The sequence below is a fragment of the Protopterus annectens genome, chromosome 10.part0, assembly GCF_019279795.1.
Source record: "Protopterus annectens isolate FY-2018-M chromosome 10.part0, PAN1.0, whole genome shotgun sequence".
NCBI lineage: Eukaryota > Metazoa > Chordata > Ceratodontiformes > Protopteridae > Protopterus > Protopterus annectens.
The window spans coordinates 25,495,258-25,513,205 of NC_056744.1; the positions used below are offsets into that span (position 1 = coordinate 25,495,258).

General features: G+C 43.0%; 1 protein-coding gene across 4 annotated transcripts in view; it reads right to left on the minus strand.

The window, feature by feature from the left end:
• ITGB4 (integrin subunit beta 4) overlaps nucleotides 1-17,948 on the minus strand; it is a 1,147,860-nt gene that overhangs the window by 528,396 nt on the left and 601,516 nt on the right. The gene's annotated exons all lie outside the window — the stretch shown is intronic.

Below are 17,948 nucleotides of genomic sequence, written 5' to 3' on the forward strand. Positions count from 1 at the left end.
AGCTTTGAAAAGTTTCACAGCACATATCAAACAACTGCTATTAGTTTGGTTATTGTACAAATGAAACATTTAAAACTAAATGTGCTAAACTACTCCTAACATTTTAGGAATACCAGTTCTCTTTTCCAGTTGGCATGCTCTCCTTACACTTGCCCAACTGTGTGATTTACCACAGGGTCCCACATTACAATTAGTCTCCAATCTGTATAATCTGCAGAAATCAGACTATTGCTATAGCTTGCCATGTGTAGTGAGGCCCTTCCACCAACTTTCCATATGGGAAGAAGGACACATCATTTAATGACCAAAGCTCTGAACGAGTTGGCAAATTTGACAAGACACATCAACTTATTTCATTGATAATGTGGTAGACATGCCCCACCTCCCTTGGCAACATCTGCTCCGAACTAATACCAGTTTTTTTTTCCCACAGAGGCTTTGTTGTTCTTCTGTGAAACATAATCCTAAGAAATAATTTGACATCTTCTGGCTAACTTTCAGAATCCCATTAAGTGCTCTAGTTCCATACTGTGCTGACTTTTCTTAGGTACATGAATTTCTGCTTTTCAGCTAAAAAAGACAGCATCATGAATCAAAAAGATACACCAGAAAAAATAAATACATGCAGACATTCTAAATAGTTGTATAATAACCCAGGAAGCTGGGACTGGAGAGACCATCTCCCCAAAAAGGCTGGTCACTAGTAGAGTACCCCAGGTGCACTGTGCTGGGTCTGCTCCTCTTTGACAGCTACTTCTTGGAAGTCAAGGTCAATGTCAAGGGCCTCTGGCTTACCAAGTTTTCAGATGATAGTAAGCTAAGAGTAATCATAGAAACCCCTGAAGATACTAACATCTTACAAGAAGGTCTAACAAAGACAAATGACTGGTGTCAAAGCCACGGCTTAAAACTCAATGCCAAGAAATGCATTTTGGGAAATAAATACCTTTTGGGAAGTCATCCACCCAGGGAAACTACCTCATTGATAAAACACCCCTAAAAGTAGACACACTAGTCAGAGATTTGGGGACTCATGTTTATAGTAACCTGGTGGCTTTCGACCAACATGTGTCTAAGGTACTAAGAAAATCATTCTGTGTCACTCGACTTATAAGTAAGAGCATGCCATCTAGGTCCAGAGAAGTCATCGCCCCTGTGTACTCAGCCCTCATCAGACTCATAATTGAGTATAGCACCTCCTTTGGTAGATATCTGAACACTGGGATGTCTGCAAATATTCCTCACAAAAAGGAATACAGGGCATAAGCACAATGTCCTATGCAGATCTCTTCAGCCCTATCTATACTCTATTTGCTACAGATTACTGAGAAACATTTTATGCCTGGCATACAAGGCATCCTTGGAACATGCTCTGATGGAATTTTACAGATCCACAAAACAAACTGCACCAGAACTACTAGATTTAAGGATTTAACCTTTGCTTGTGAATTAATTAGGATAAATTAGAGGAGCAGGAATGTATCTCAGAGAATCCTTATTCTCTGGGATAGACTTCCCAACCATGTGAAGCAGAGCCCTTCTCTAACCCTATTCAAGTATAACGTGGACCAGTGGATGGGAAATTTGAAATTTAACACTGGTCTGACATCTGTGTTTCTGACAGACAGAGGCAGCTATTAAATCATGCCCTAACACACACCTCTTAAAATACTGTCTAAGGCACAATAATTTATTGGATACATATGGGTTGCATGGCTAGGCTTTTAAATGCCCCAGTGGCCATTAGGCTAATATACACCTATAAATCTATGAAAGGACCAGAAGTGCACATCCTTTTAGATAATAGGGACATACAGTCAGAAAATCTCTGATGTAGAGCCATAACTAGGGTGGAGAGAAGAAGACAGTTGTCCTGGGCACAAACTGTCAGTAGGTGCTATCAGCAGGTGAAGATTGTTAATGACGCATAAATTAATGCTGATACTGCATTTAGTGCTGAGCTGAAGCAATGAAACACTTAACATGCTGTGGGAGTGGGAGTGCTACCAAGCTGATTGTTACAGTTTTAGCAAGCAGCTTACTACAACTGAAGGTGCAGAAGAGAAGGAACAGAATATGGAACAAGGAACCCTACAGTTTATATGAATAAACAATACATGCTAATTTGTGGAAAATGGCTTTTACTATTAAGAAGTTAGGAAATATTTTGGAAATGTATTTAAAAGTAAAGAATAGTTGTATAAAATCTTACCATAACTATATATGTCCTTCTCTTCTATTTGCTGCAGTATTCATAACATGAATACAGAGGGAATAATAAGGGAGTCTGCTGCTAGCTGACCCATATGTCCAGCCAGTATACAAAAGTCTAGTGCTACTGTGAGGTACGTGCAATGTTGCACAGAATCAGAATGTACATCTGTCATAAAGTGACACCAGGTATAAAACAGACATCGGCACATACCAGACCTCATAACTGAATGCCGCATAAAGTATCAGCCTGATCCTAGGTGAGAAAAACATGCCACTAGAGGCCAGGCAAACATCAGGGGGAAGGTGGGGGGGAGTAATATGGCAGCTTATAGAAGAGGACATGTATGGTTATGGTAAGATTTTATCCAACTAGTCTATGTCCTTTAATTCATATGCTGCAGTATTCATAACATGAGGGAGAATACCAAAGTTCACGCAGAAGATGAAATTAGCGGAGGAGCAGAAACATTCTCTACAACTCGTGCAGAATAACCTTGGCAAAACCAGCTCTGGACCTGGAAATGCCATCTAACTTATAGTATTTCTTGAAGGTATGAACAGAAGACCAGATAGCTGCTTCCAGGATAAAACAAGGGTCCAAGCCTTTAAATAAGGTCTCAGAGGAAGACACTGCTCTAGTGGAATGTGCCCTAATAGATGAGGGGAGATTCTTTCCATGAGCCACATAACAGAAAGAAATAGTTTTGGAAATCCAAGTGGAAATAGTCTACTTGGAAACAGGTTGGCCCAGGCCCCTGGGTGATAGGAAACAAACAGGCGGTCAGATTTATGAATTGGTTTGGTTTTATTCAACTAATACCCGAGTTGCCTGTGCACATCTTAAGTGTGTAGGATCCTCTCACTAGAGGATTGAGGAGAAGGGAAAAAGGTTGGAAGATTGATGGACTGATTGAGTGATAACTCATTTACCACCGTGGGCATAAAGAAGGGGTTAATGCATAAGGAAACCCTATCCCTGTGGAAAACCATGAAGGGGAAGAAGACATCAGAGCCTGCAAATCAGACACCCTTCTGGCAGAAGTAATGGCCACAAGTAGAACTGTTTTCCAGGTGCGACGTTGCAGAGAAGCAGGACTTTCTGGCTGAAAGGGGCCAAGGTAAGTTTTTCTAAGACAAAGTTGAGATTCCAAGGAGGAGGGACTGGTTTCCTTGGTGGTCTGATGTGAAGGATGCCATTTAAAAAGAGTTTAACTTCCAACCTCTAAGGAGGAGACACAGGCAGACATGCAGAGATAGCAGAAAAATGAGCTTTTACTGAGAAGTATGACAGTCCACTCTTCAGTAATTCACAAAGGTAGGACAGGACCACTGGAACATCCACTAGCAGTAGTTGCAAATCCTTTTTAAGACACCAGATAGAAGCCTTTTCCATTTGGAGACATAAGATTTCCTAGTTGTGGGTTTTCTGGCCTTCTGCAGAGCTTGTAGCATGTCCTCAAAAAAAAAAGGTGTCTAAAGGTAATCAAAACCCTATCACCTACAGGGTCAGTTGCAGAGTTGACATCTGTGGATATACTAAAGTTCCCTTGTTCTGGGTGAGTAGCTCCATTCTGTGGGGTAACTTGTGGTGATTGCCCTTGGCTAAATGCAGAAGAAGGGGGAACCGATGCTGTCTTGGCCAAAAGGGAGTCACCAGAAAGATATTTGGCTGCTCCTGTTCGATTTTCAACAGGACCTTTTGGAGAAGTGGTAAGGAGGAGGGGGAATGCATAAAGAAACAACCCTTCCAAGAGAAAGATAGACTGTCCACCTTCCATGCCAAGGGATCTAGGACCCTGGAACAAAACTTGGGAACTTGTCTACTCATGGGGGAGGCAAAGAGATCTCCCTGAGGTATATACCATCAATGGACCATGTCCATAAATGCATCCCTGTGTAGCATCCATTTCTGGAATTGAGTCATGGACTTGCTCAGTGTGTCTGCCACAACATTCTGAGTTGAGGGAATGTAAACTACCTGGAGGGAGAGTTGAGTCTGGACAGCTAACTCCCAGGCCTGTAAAGCCAGTCTGTACAGGAGGTAAGACTTTGTCCCTCCCTGTTTGTTGACATACCAGAGGACCGTGGTATTGTCTGTAGACCATCTTAAAACTCCAGGGAAAGAAGAGGTTTGAAGATTTACAGAGCAAAGATCAGGACCCTCATCTCCTGTATACTGATGTGCTTGCTTTTCTGGGATGGAGACCAGACACCTATCACCCTCCATGAGTCCAGGGTTGCTCCCCATCCCATGTCTGAAACATCCGTGTACAGCTCCTGAGTGGGAAGAGATGGTTGCAAGGGTAAGCCTGGGTTACTTGCCACTTGTTGTAGCCACCAGTGTAACTCCTTTTTTAGGCAAGGCAGGAGTGGGATAACAAACTCCAGAGGATGGGAATGTTGTACTCATACTGTTCTCAAGAACCACTGGAATTTCCTCATGTGTAACTTATAACTTGGCTGAAGGGAGCATGTGAATAGTGGATGCCATGAACCCCAGGAACCCTAGATTCTCCAACAGTGACACCATGAAGGAGAGGTTCTCCTGAAGGATGTTTGGAGTCTGAGAAGAAGGTCAAGTAAGTAAGGAAAGATCTGTATGCCCTGTAGCTTGCAGAAGGCTATGACAGGAGCTAAGCATTTTGTGAAGACCCTTGGGGCCATAGACAATCCAAAGGGCAAGGCACAGAACTGAAAATGAAAGGAATCAATAGTAAAGTGAAGACACTTCCTGAAATGAAGATGAATGAGAATATGAAGATAGGTATCCTCGATGTCCAATGACACCATAAAGGCCTGAGGAGGGATGAGAGGAAGAAGGGTGGGTAAGATTAGCATACGAAAGGTGGGAACCTTTAGAAAAGTATTTAGATGGGATAGGTCTACAATGGGTCTCCAAGGACTATCCTTCCTGGGTACCAGGAACATCCTGGAGTAGAACCTTTTTCCTGCATCGGAGGGTGGCACTACCTGAATAGTGCCTTGAGAAAGGATGTTGGAAATGACTTGGGGAAAGACTTCCAGTTGTTCTTTTGGGGGTTGTGGAATACTCCTGAAGGTAGAAGGAGTCTTCCACACCATAAAGTATCCTTGCAAGATGATGGACAGGACTCAAGAGTCCTACGTTATCTGTTTCCAAGAGAGAGAGAAAGAGAGAGGTGGAAGAATACAGGAATTAATGGCCTGGGAGGCAGGTAGTCACAGACTACATGACATAGCTTGAAAGGGCTGTTTCTGTGTGGGAGTAGAGGAGGTAGATTTAAAGGAAAACTGTTTCCTAGATTCTCTATTACCTTTGGAAGACTGGGGCCTGGCTGACTTTCTAACAAAAGTGAGCTTGATAGGGTAGTTCCTCTGAAACCTGGGCACTGGGGAAACAAAAATATGCCTCAGGTCTTGCAGCTCCTTGCCCTTATCCTGTAAAGACTGAGTTCTGCAGCAAAGGTACCAAACAATGCCTTGTTGTCCAGGGGGGCAGCCATGATTTTTGTCAATGTCATCAGGCAAAGGTTGGAGCCTGAGCCAAGAATACCTCATCAGAACTGACCTAGATGCAGCCACTCTAGCTGATGCCTCCATGGCATCATAGTTGTACTTCATGGAATACCGTGTAACCTGAGCTGAGGAGTTAAGGATGGAGGAAAGCTTAGCCTTATTGGGAGAGTCAGGAAGCTCAGAGAGTACTTTGCCAGTGTCCGAGAGAAGGAATACTTGGCCATATTGGTCTAATAATGGCCCTGAAGGCCAGAGTAGTTGAAGTATAAACCTGTTTTTATACTCTCTCCATGACTTTGTTCTCCTTATCTGAGGGAGCAGGGAAGTAGAGGGTATCACCTTGAAGGCCTTGTCTGTAGATACTGAAATGGCAGCAGGGTCTGCAAAGGGACATTTGAATATGAATTTGGAGTCTTCCAGCACTTTATAGAATCTATCCAGCCTTTTGGGGGCTGGATGTTGAGAATCAGGGCACTCTGAAGCAGCAGCAAAGGCATCTAGGAATGCTGGCAGAACAGGATGTATGGCAGATGGGGAAGGGAAGTCCATCTGTAGCAAGTCATAGTACCTTTTTTGGATGTCTGATACCTAACAACAATCCCACTTGAAAAAAACCCTCATCTTAAGAATTGTTTCCCCAAATGAGATATCCTCCCCAGGGGAATCAGTGCCATTAAATTCTTCTTCTTCTGGGGAGGCATAACCCAAAGGGGAAGAAATTTGGACTGAATAAGCCAAAGAGTCATCCCCTGAGGATCGTCATCATCTGAGGAAAACTCCTCAGAAGTCTTCTTTCGAGAAGTAGAAAGAGGAAGAGAAGGAGAATAGAGAGACAGAGCTGACTGTCTCAGAGCCATAAAAGCATTGAACAGGCCTTGGGAAAAGGCCTGCCAATCCAGTGGTTGTTCCTGAGGAGGTGGAGAAACATGTTTTTTCTTAATTTTTTTTTCTTTTTGGGAACCTCCACTTGGTGGAAGGTGGATGGGCCTGACGTCAGCCTACACTCTACAATGTTGGTAGGAACATCTTCTCGCACTATGATCTGAGTAATGCCACATGGCCCTTTAGTCACAATGAGCTCTGGTTCCCCCCTCTGTACCGAAGTCGGACACCTGCATTTCCCCACAGGACATGCTGGTAGGGTTTTTCACAGCCTCCACACTGGTACCTGCTAAAGGCACATCTACTGACTCCAGAATGGTCTCCAGGCCAACATTGACCTCTGGCAGATGTCCCAATCAGAGGGAGCAGCAGGTAAATCAAGCTTAGACTTCCTGGCCTTCTTAGCTTGCTGTACACCTGAAGGGCCCGATGTAGCTTCCATGTCACACACGAGATGCTTTAGGAGCTGATTTTCGAGATACAAGTTTAGAGAAGCTAGGTAAGAGGTCTTGTGTACAAAGGCCTTACAAATAGAACAGGTAGTATGGTTGTGGTCCAGGCCTAAGAAGAATAAACAAAGGTTGTGAGAGTCCTTATGTGGAATCTGCCTTCCAAACTGACACTTGCCTTTCCTACTTGACATGTAATCACAAAAATAAACAGTAGCCAAAGATAGTAATAAAACCCCCCCAATGGGGCACTTATCTGAACCAAATTTCGCAACTTGTCTGATGTGCGATGACCTGAGCAGATGATCAGACAGGGGGCAGAAAAGTTCTGAGGTCTGGTATGTGCCAACGTCTGCTTTATACCCATCACTTTATGACCGACCTATGTTCGGATTCTGTGCGATGACGCACGTACCTCACAGTAGCACTAGATTTTTGTATACTGGCTGGACGTATGAGTCAGCTGGGGCAGACTCCTTCATGTTATGAATACTGCAGCATATGAATAGAAGGACATCATTGAAACATCAGAGGAAAAACAATCTTAGAAAGCAGAAGCTGTGGAATAAAGTCTGAGAATCATCAATACAACATGATCCCAGATTAAGTAACTTAGAAGACTTAAATGAGCTGCAGTAGATGCTGAAGCTGAGAGCAGAGCAGGTTAAGCCACAACTCATTTAGAAAGATGTGCACAAATGTACAAGCCTTTAAAAGAACAAGAATAAAATGTTGCAGGGAGCAGAATTCACCTTTTAGGACATCCAGTTTTATAGCTGTAAGTATGTAAAAGAATGTTTTGTTTTAGAACCATGAAGGGAATATCTTGTGGGACAAGTAACAGTATACAGAGACATAAATTACACTATTAGTCTGACTAGCTACGCCAGAGGAAGGGTGGGATGTATGGGACACCTGCCCCGGCTGTGAAAATGTAGGGGACATTTTTCAAATTGTCATTAATTGATCATAATTACAGCCACTTACTGATAGCTTGTAAACCTAACCATCAAAATGTTCTGTTCTTTTTTTTTAAGGTGGACTAACCACCGCTAAAACATACTAACTCTAATATCACACAGCCCTTGGAGTAAGGAGAAATTTACTTAACCCCCAGGGATTCACAATCTCACTCTTTAAACAGCCTGTTTTTTTTTAAATGAGAATTAATGAAACTAACTAAACAAACTAGTTTGATGATTCTCTTTTCCCTGGAAAACATCTTTTGTTTTTTAAATAAAAAACATGTTTATTGAATTAGCACTTATTATGTAATCAATCATACATTTACATAAATGAAAACGAACCATATTGACATATTTTCAGTTGCAAACATACAACACATATAATCTTCCATACAGTCATCATCAATTGAGCATTACAAATCTGATTCAATTTCTGCCTTCCCTTAAACCTCATTCCTCCTCCAGCCTTAGAAAACATCTTGACAAAAAAGTCACTAAAGTCTCTCCTACTAACCTACCTCTCAAACGTAAGTCCATCACATTTGCCATTCTGAGTCTTCAATCACTTCTGCTATGACAAATGACCTAAAGAAAATCTCATTGGAGGGTTTTTCCCAGTACATCCGCAAGATTCTTTTAAGAACTTTGAATAGAGTCCATAATGTCCTTGTGATTTGTGAACTAACAACACTATCAAGTCCTTCTGTACTTCCTGTCATTGAATTATGTTGTCCATCAACTGCTACTCACAACTCATCCTAGCATGTTCCCACCATCCTTACATGTTCCTGCCATCCTAACATGTTCCCAAAGGAGCCCTCTTCCCCTTTCTCCTTTGTAAATACCACAGAAAGTACTAATTTAACATGTTTGTTTTCTCATAGGTTCACAGGTAGGTACTAGGCTATCGGCCCTGGGGCCTATACAAGCCCAGCCAAAAAGGTGCCCTGGCTTTTGCCACCCAAGAAAATTATTTTCCTGTGCCACTGTCGAGCACAGCCACAGAGGTGATCCCCGACGTGAATTTCCTATTTCCCATCCAATATTCAAGATTTTTCTTGAAGAGTGCTAATGAGGAGCTTTGTTTGATACAGATAGGTAGTTTATTCCAGAGTATGGGAAGTCTCTGGGACAGGAATCTATTCCTCCGGCATGTTCTGTTTATTGTGGTGACAAGGTTTAGGTCCCTAGAGCGTGTAGCTCGGAGGGATTGGGATTTCTTTAAGTGGAGCATGTCCAAAAGCTCTGGATTTGACATAGCTTTGTATGTTAGGCAGAGATCACCTCTGAGTAGGCGATATGCGACAGAGTAAAGCTGGAGTTTTTTGAGACGGTTCATGAGGGCATCTGTTTGAGGCTGGTAATCCTCTTTGTGAGGTATTTCTGCAGCCTTTCCAGTTGTTGTAGATGTCTTGTGAGGTACATACCAAAAGGGGCATTGTACTCTATAATGGATCTAATGAGTGATGAGTAGAGGGGAACAATGACCTCTTTTTTTCTGAATGAGAACCCTTTTGTGGTGAGTTGTGCCATATAGAAGGATTTTCTGACTACTGTGGCGATGTGATTATCAAAGGAGAGACTACTGTCCACCTGTGTCCCAAGGTCTCGTATCACACTTTCGGTTTTAAGTATACAACCGCCTATGTTCTAGTTCATAGGTACAGAGTTTTTACCAAAGGGGATGACAATGCACTTTTTGGCATTGAGCTTGAGGCCATGGCTTTGTCACCAGGCATCTGTCTCAGTGAGGCCCTTTTGTAGGATGCCCACATCGTTAGGAGTTTTGATTATGTCTCCTAGTTTGCAGTCATCTGCGAACTTCGTTAGCCAAAGACCTTCTGTGTTAGCCTGTACTTCAGAGAAGTAGATACCAAACAGGAGAGGACCCAGGACTGAACCCTGTGGTACTCCACTTGTCACTGGTCTGAAGATGGATTTGGAGTCAACTACTTTCACAGTGTGGGTTCTGTCAGAGAGCCAGTTGGCAACCCATCTGGTGACATAGGGATTTACACCTAGTTTAGTGAGTTTATCTATAATTCCAGAGTGGGGGATGGTTAGGGAAGAAAGTTCAAGAAGTGTCAGTGAGCCGGTTGGCAACCCATCTGGTGACATAAGGATTTACACCTAGTTTAGTAAGTTTATCTATAATTCCAGAGTGGGGGATGGTGTTGAAAGCCTTGGCAAGATCTAGATAGGCTGTGTGAACCACCTTACCCTTGTCTACAGCTTTGGTGACTGCTTCAAAGAAGTCTATCAGGTTTAGGAGACATGATCTGCCTTTTACAAACCCGAACTGGGTGGGGTCCAGAGTTTGGAGATTACCAATGTCTTTGTTTATAAGTTCCATGATGATACGTTCCATGGCCTTGCAGACCAGGCTCGTCAGGCTAATGGGGTGGTAGTTCTTGGGGTCCATGGTGGCTCCCCCCTTGTGGAGTGGGATAACCGTCACTGTGCACCATTCAGCAGGCACAAAGCCTGAGGTGAGGCTATGATTGAACATGGTATTTAGGTGGGGTGCCAGTTCGTTCTGTAGTTCATGTAGAACGCAGCCTGGGATGTTGTCTGGTCCCATGGATGCTGTGTTCTTGGCTTTGGAGAGTGAGGTTTTTACCTGTGCAGCATAGCTAATTTGGCTTCTTTTCATTCAATAAGCAGAACAATTCAGTATGTATACTTCTTTTTTCTACCACTTATAAAATACCTAAAATTCTTATTTTCATCTGCTCACTTCGCTACGGTCTGAATTTTCTACTCTCACCTACTGCAGAGAATTTAAGAGAAGAGCACATTGACAAAATGTTTCTAATTTGAGACTGTGGAAGCAGACAAGACGTATACTGATTAAACTACAGACATACCAGCCGAAGGAGAAAAATCCTTCTAGTTTGTGGAGGAAGGGAACAATCTTAAATGCTGGAGACAAAAGGATCTGTGTGGATGATGACTTTGCAGTAAAACATGAACTAATAGAAATGCTTTTCTCCCTTCCATAAAACAGCAGAGAAATGATATCATTATATCATCCCTCTGCAGACAGGTGGCAACTTTACCAAGTTCTCTGACTACAGGTCCATTACTATCTTACTATCCTTTTCTAAAATATTAGAAAAATGTAGCTACACACAACTTTCAAAATACCTATTATCTAAAACCTCCTGTCTAACACCCAGTACTACTTCTGCCCATATCATAGCTCCACAACCGCCTTTCTAAGTTTCACTGATTCCATAAACCAACACAGAAATAATGGGAAGCTGGTATCCTCTATCTTTCTGGATCTATCCAAAGCTTTTGATACTGTTTTCCATCAGAAACTTCTTGAACTTTCTTCCCTAACCTCAGCTACTCCTCCCTAACATGGTTTCATAGTTACTTATCCAGCCAACAGCAAGCTGTTAAATGGCAGCAAGAACTCTCAACCCTACTACCTGTTAACATGGCAGTTCCACAAGGCTCATTCCTAGGCCCTCTCCGTTCATTACCTTCATGAACCGACTGCAAACATCTACTCCCCTAGCCGCTGTCATTCAATATGCAGATTACTCTATTCTTATCTGCACTGCTCCTTCCCTAAATCATCTTGTCACCATTACACAACAGTCCTTCCTATCTGTCAAAGCATGGCTATCTGACTCACAGCTGATTCTGAGCCCTTCCAAAACTAAACTGATGCACTTTTCACCAGCAGACCATGAGACCCCCCCCCCCTTTCCAAATCCATTCCTCAAACAACAACTGTAATATCAGCAGTAACTCAAACTAAATTATTAGGCATTTTAATAGGCAATAATTTGAATTTTGATGTCCACTTATCTCTTTCCATCAAGAAGAAGCATATGAAACTTGGCTCATTATATAGAATCAAGCCTTTCCTGACTAACAACTCAAGACAAGCAATAGCCAGAACTCATCTCTTCTCCACTCCACTATATGTCTTTCCTGTTTTCACTAACATTAATTAAACTAACCTAACCAAGCTTGAAACCTGCTATAAAAAAATAGACAAATTCACCACTAACTCCAGACACAGGTCTCGACATTGCTCCACATTACATCAATTAAACTGGCTTGAACTACCTCATTATTTAACTTACACACAGCGCACCCTCATCACTCTCACACAGACTGGTACATCGACCTGAGCCCCCCCCGCCCTTTGTACTATGTGTTTGCATTACATTAACACTTGTACTCTTCAGTTCTCCAACAGATCTTTATTACAAGTCTCCAAATCATATAACAAAGCTAGAGACTCTCTTTTCTCCAACCACACCTCCAAAAGATGGAATTCTACTCCTCACAGAATAACTACTACTGACCCAATCCACTTCAAAAAGAGCAATAACTGGTTCTGCCCATGTACTGGACCTGGTAAAATGTCTTCATACCTGAATTAGCATTCTATGTACACTACACCCATCCCACTTACTTATTAATTTCCTCTGCTTCCTCTTCTGCAACAAAACTCCCTCCAACTTCTTCTCATGTACTTGCCTTACATTTCACCCCCTGCCTAACCTCTCTCTCCTATTCTTCTTCCTTCTTTCTCTACCCTCCTCTCTACTCACTACTCCCCACTATCCTCCCTCCCTTCTACTCTCCTCTTCAGTCTTAGTTCCACTTCTCACTACTTACTCTAATTATATTCTATTTCACTCCATCTATACTGTATATAAACCTTCACATTGCTTAATTATTGTAGTCTACTTATTTGCCCGAATCAAGATTTACTTTATTTTCTAATCACTGTAATCGAACTTAATCTGTGCATCCAGCCTTTACTTTAAGCATTTACTCCATGCTACCCAATGTACTTTATGAAGTATATAACTATGATGTGTATAACTTCTGTTTGTTTCTGTAAACATTGTATAATTGTCTCTGGAGCTTTTCTTCCTGGGCCTCCACTGAAAATGGACTTTTCACCTAGTTAGACTATCCCGGTAAACAAATGTTAAACAAAAAATAAAATAAAGTAATACTGTGCTGTACATTCAAGTCTTCTCCCTATTTGGATTAAAACCTTAAAGAGACACTTGTTAGGCATAAGAGGAACAAACAAAAAAAAAACAAAAAAACAAAAGAAGAAGAAGAATTGGAAACAGGAGAAAGCAGCAAGGAAAGTACAGTTGTGTACACTTACCATAAATGTAGTTGTTCGAGTGTACTCACTGTTGCAGTCCTCACATATGGGTTATCCGGCTCCTGGTAGCCCTCAGTCGGCCCGAATACCAGAGTCCATGGTATATGATGTTGGCTGCCGCCGGTTGTAAAACTGATGTCAGTATGTCAGGTATAAAGGGAGGCAGCCAAAGCCATTTCCTCAGTTTTTCTTGCCTTAACTGTGAAGAGCCCCCAAAAGAAGGCTAATCCAGGAATGGTCGCACCCTGGACACATGTCATACAAAAAATAAAAATCCATAGTCTGTGCCTTAGGAAAAAAGGGGGAATGGAGGGTGGGAAACCAGGACTGCAACAGTGAATACACTAACATCTACATTTATGGTAAGTGCACACAACTGTACTATGTTCTTCGTGTTTCACTGTTGCAGTCCTCACATATGGGTTGATTCCCAAAGCCCAGTAAGAAGACAAAGGGGGGAGGAAGGATCACAGATTAAGGGTTGGTAAGGAGGCCCTGCAAAACTGCAGAGGCAAAACCAGCCCTGGATTTAGAAAACAAAGGTAGATTGTAATGCTTTGTGAAAGTATGGACAGAAGACCAAGTAGCTGCTTCTAGAATGTCCTTAGTAGGCACACCTCTCAGAAAGGCTGCAGCTGTAGAGGCTGCTCTAGTAGAATGGGACCTAATACCCTGGGGGGGAACCCTTTTCATGCTGCAGGTAACAAAAGTGAATACAATGAGCAATCTATTTGGAGATGGTTTGTTCTGAAATAGCTTTACCCTGAGCCCCAGGAGCAAAACCAACCAACAACTGCACAGATTTTTGAAAGGATTTAGTCCTGTCTAAGTAATATCTCAGCTGTCTATGCACATCAAGAGAGTGCAGAATCCTTTCCCCTTTATTTTGGGGATTGCTGAAAAATGTAGGCAGGTGAATAGACTGGTTAAGGGTTAAACTGGAAACTACCTTAGGCATAAAGGAGGGGTTAGTTCTCAGAGAAACCCGATCTGAGTGAAAAATAATGAAAGGTTCTACTGCCATTAAGGCTTGCAGCTCAGATACCCTTCTAGCTGAAGTAATAGCTAAAAGGAAAGCAATCTTCCAGGAAAGAAACTTCAAATTTGCAGAGGCAGCTGGTTCAAAGGGAGGCAGAGTAAGTTTTTCCAGGGCAAAATTAAGATCCCAAGCAGGAGTAGGAGCTCGTCTGGGAGGTCTAAGATTACTAGCTCCCCTCAGGAACTGTTTCATCAACGAGTGAGAAAAAATGGGTTGCTCAAAAGAACAATGAGCCGAAACTGCTGAAGCATGAATTTTGATTGAAGAAAAAGAAAGTCCACCATTAAGCAATCCTGCTAGGTAGTCAAGAATGAATGAAAGAGAAGGATGAGAAGAGTCTTCTCCTTTAGCCTGCATCAGAGAGCAAAATCTCTTCCATTTATCTGCATAGGATTTTCTTGTGCTAGGCCTCCTGGCCTCATGAAGAACTTCAACCACCTGTTGGGAAAGATTTAAAGTATTAGCCAGGCAGTTAAATGCAGAGTTTGAAGATGAGGATGAAGGAACTTTCCCCCTCCCTGTACCAACAGATCTGGTACCAGGGAAAGATACCAAGGCTGAGCCTGGGAAAGGCTGTGAAGGAGGAGATACCAATGCTGCTTGGGACAATCTGGAGCTAAGACCTTTGGCTTTTTGTCCCTTATCCTTAGCAGCACTCTGGGAAGAAGAGGCAGAGGAGGGAATGCATAAACAGAGATGTGTCCATGGGAAGGACAACGCATCCACCCTCCAAGCTTTGTTGTGAAACTCCCTGGTGCAGAAGGTTGGAAGGGGATGATTGGTGTGAGAGGAAAAAAGATCCATTTGTGGGGTGCCCCAATGATGTGTGATGTGATGGAAAATGTCCCTGTTCAGTTGCCACTCGTGAGGATCCAGAACATGTCTGCTCAAATGATCTGCCGAGGAGTTTAGCCTCCCTGGAAGATACTGGGCTATTAGATGTAAGCCCATGGATGCTGCTAGGGACCACAGTCTCATGCTTTGTCTGCACAAGGGGTAAGAGTGAGTCCCCCCTTTACTTGTTGATGTACCACATGACTGTGGTATTGTCTGTCCTGATTAGCAGAGTCCCAGGGTAGAGTAAGTCCTTGAAAGCCAGCAAGGCCTGCTGCACTGCCATCAATTCTTTTAAGTTTATGTGCAGATGAATCTGCTGGGTGCTCCAAGTCCCCTGTATGCTCCTGCCCTCCAGATGAACCCCCCATGCAACATCTGAGGCATCTGTGGTGAAAGTCTGGCTGGCAGGCGGTGGGTGGAAAGGCATGTCGCCCACCAGAGGAACTCCATTTGTAGACAGGGAATCAGGGGAAGAATCAAGTCTAAGTCTTGTGTGTGTTGACACCAAAGATTCTTGAGGTACCACTGAAGTTTTCTCATATGCAGCCTTGCATATGGGATCATCAAAATACATGAAGCCATGAACCCCAGTGCTTGCAGGAATTGCCTTGCAGAGAGCTGGGTCATGCTTGCCAAGTTCATGAAGTAAGCGGAAAGATCTTCTTACTTCTGTTGAGGGAGGAATACCATCTGGCTGGCTGTATTCAGACTCACTCCCAGGAAAACAATCTCCCTTGAAGGAACCAACTTTAACTTCTTTTCGTTGAGAGTGTAACCCAAAGAGGTGAGAATGTTCTTCACAAAATCCCAATCCTTTTCTAATTGTTCTGGGGAGTTTGCTTGAATGAGACAGTCATCCAGGTAAGGATAAATTTGAATGTTTCTCTGTCCGCAAAAAGCAATGGCTGGAGCCAGGCACTTCATAAAAACTCTGGGAGCAGTAGATAAGCCAAAGGGCAATGCAGAGAATTAAAAGTGTTGCTCCCCAGCCTTGAAGCGAAGGAACTGCCTTTCCCTTATTGGGATATGCAGATAAGTCTCCTTGAGATCCAAAGTTACCAGCCATGAATCCTTGCCCAGCATTGGTAGTAATTGTTGAAGAGTGAGCACCTTGAATTTGGGAATCACCAGAAAAGTGTTTAGAATGGACAGATCCAGAATAGGGTGCCAGGTGCCCCCTTTCCTGGGTACCAGAAAAACCCCTGAATAAAAACCTAGGCCTGCCTGATTTGCAGGAAGTGGCTCTATAGCCCCATAGTCAGTAGAGAAGAAATTTGAGTTTCTACCTCTGCCTTGAGAGTTTTGGGTATGTCTGGGTACACTTGTAAAAAAGGGAAGGTGTGGAAGTAAAACTTGTAACCTTGGTTTACTATATTGAGCACCCACTTGTCATCTGTGATGGTAGACCATACCTCTGCCAACCTGGCTATCCTTCCCCCCAAAGAAAACCCAGGGTCTGCAGAGGTAGGCACAAGAAGGATGGAGTAATTGAGAATGCTTGCTTTGGGAAGCTGGCTTAGAACTCCCCGATTTAGCAGAAGTAGAATGCCCCTTTGAGGGGCAAAAGCCTGCCCTCTGGAAGATCTGAAACCCCTAGGCCTAGAGCGACCCTGCTTGCCCTTTCCTGGGTACCAGAAAAAGCCCTGAATAAAAACCTAGGCCTGCCTGATTTGCAGGAAGTGGCTCTATGGCCCCCATAGTCAGTAGAGAAGAAATTTGAGTTTCTACCTCTGCCTTGAGAGTTTTGGGTATGTCTGGGTACACTTGTAAAAAAGGGAAGGTGTGGAAGTAAAACTTGTAACCTTGGTTTACTATATTGAGCACCCACTTGTCATCTGTGATGGTAGACCATACCTCTGCCAACCTGGCTATCCTTCCCCCCAAAGAAAACCCAGGGTCTGCAGAGGTAGGCACAAGAAGGATGGAGTAATTGAGAATGCTTGCTTTGGGAAGATGGCTTAGAACTCCCCGATTTAGCAGAAGTAGAATGCCCCTTTGAGGGGCAAAAGCCTGCCCTCTGGAAGATCTGAAACCCCTAGGCCTACAGCGACCCTGCTTGCCAGGATCAGGGAAAGACCACTTCTTGGAAGGATAATGCCTACTAAACTGAGGAGGCTGAACCTGAAGGAAATCTTTTACAGCTTGCATAGATTTTTCCTTATCCTCCAACTTTTTCAGTACCTCCTCAGCTTTATTACCAAAAAGATTGTCCTTGTGTAAAGGAACATCCAGCAATTTAGGCTTAACTGGTTCAGAAAGAGGCTGCTCCCTGAGCCAAGCATGCCTTCTAATTTCAGGAACCAGTGGCTGCTGCTCTGCAGGAAGCCTCCAAAGTGTCAAAATCACAATGAAGTGAATGCTTATTAATTAAAGTGGCAGAATTCAGTAAGTCTTGTAAATCTTTGTTTTCCGTCATGGAAGGAATATCTCCAAGTCTAGCCTTAATAGCCTCAAATGTATGCTGCTGATTTTAAGCATGTGAAAAAGACAATTCACGGATCTAATGGCAAGAGTTGCAGAAGTATAGACTTTTTTACCCCACCTATCCAAGGCCCTAGATTCCTTATCAGAAGGCACAGGGTTTCTAGCAATAGTAGCCTTAACACCCCTGGGGCCTTGATAAATAATTTCTGGATCAGCAGTAGGGTTTCTAAAAAAGGAATTGATGAGATTCAGGAACCCTGTAATATCTATCTGGTTTTCTGGGGGCAGGAGGAACAGAATTAGGAGTTAAAAGAATTTTCCATGAAGACATCATCCACAACTTCCAAAACTGGAGGTATAGCCAGAGGCTTATGCTGTGGCAAATCTAAAAATTCCCTGATTCTTTTCTTAGACTGTGGAAAATCCTGACATTCCCATTTAAAATGCTCCCTAAGAGTATTCAAAGTATCCCCAAAGGAAAAATCTTCTGG